Source organism: Bison bison, unplaced genomic scaffold (genome assembly GCF_000754665.1).
Source record: "Bison bison bison isolate TAMUID 2011002044 unplaced genomic scaffold, Bison_UMD1.0 scf7180017864285, whole genome shotgun sequence".
In the NCBI taxonomy this organism is placed as follows: domain Eukaryota; kingdom Metazoa; phylum Chordata; class Mammalia; order Artiodactyla; family Bovidae; genus Bison; species Bison bison.
In genome coordinates, this window is record NW_011494857.1 from 295,881 (window position 1) to 297,042 (window position 1,162).

A 1,162-nucleotide genomic window follows, 5' to 3' on the forward strand; every position below is an offset into this window, starting at 1 on the left:
TTTAAGCCAACTTTTTCACTCTCCTCATTCACTTTCATCAAGAGGCTTTTTAGTTCCTCTTCACTTTCTGCCATAAGGGTAGTGTCATCTGCATACCTGAGGTTATTGATATTTCTCCCGGCAGTCTTGATTCCAGCTTGTGCTTCATCCAGTCCAGCGTTTCTCACGATGTACTCTGCATATAAGTTAAATAAGCAGGGTGACAGTATACAGCCTTGACGTCCTCCTTTTCCTATTTGGAACCAGTCTGTTGTTCCATGTCCAGTTCTAACTGTTGCTTCCTGATCTGCATACAGGTCAGGAAGCAATTTTGGAGAATTTTGAGCATTACTTTACTAGCATGTGAGATGAGTGCAATTGTGCGGTAGTTTGAGCATTCTTTGGCATTGCCTTTCTTTGGGATTCGAATGAAAACTGACCTTTTCCAGTCCTGTGGCCACTGCTGAGCTTTCCAAATTTGCTGGCATATTGAGTGCAGCACTTTCACAGCATCATCTTTCAGGATTTGAAATAGCTCAACTGGAATTCCATCACCTCCACTAACTTTGTTCATAGTGATGCTTTCTAAGGCCCACTTGACTTCATATTCCAGGATGTCTGGCTCAATAACCTCAGATATGCAGATGACACCACTCTTATGGCAGAAAGTGAAGAGGAACTCAAAAGCCTCTTGATGAAAGTGAATGAGGAGAGTGAAAAAGTTGGCTTAAAGCTCAACATTCAGAAAACAAAGATCATGGCATCTGGCCCCATCACTTCATGGCAAATAGATGGGGAAACAGTGTCAGGCTTTATTTTTCTGGGCTCCAAAATCACTGCAGATGGTGATTGCAGCCATGAAATTAAAAGATGCTTACTCCTTGGAAGGAAAGTTATGACCAACCTAGACAGCACATTAAAAAGCAGAAACATTACTTTGTCAACAAAGGTCCGTCTAGTCAAGGCTATGGTTTTTCCAGTGGTCATGTATGGATGTGAGAGTTGGACTGTGAAGAAAGCTGAGCGCCAAAGAATTGATGCTTTTGAACTGTGGTGTTGGAGAAGACTCTTGAGAGTCCCTTGGACTGCAAGCAGATCTAACCAGTCCGTTCTGAAGGAGATCAGTCCTGGGTGTTCTTTGGAAGGAATGATGCTAAAGCTGAAACTCCAGTACTTTGGCTAC

General features: G+C 42.8%; 1 protein-coding gene across 1 annotated transcript in view; it reads left to right on the top strand.

Moving 5' to 3' along the window:
* The window catches only part of ZNF114 (zinc finger protein 114), a 30,571-nt gene that overhangs the window by 25,230 nt on the left and 4,179 nt on the right, over positions 1-1,162 (top strand). The gene's annotated exons all lie outside the window — the stretch shown is intronic.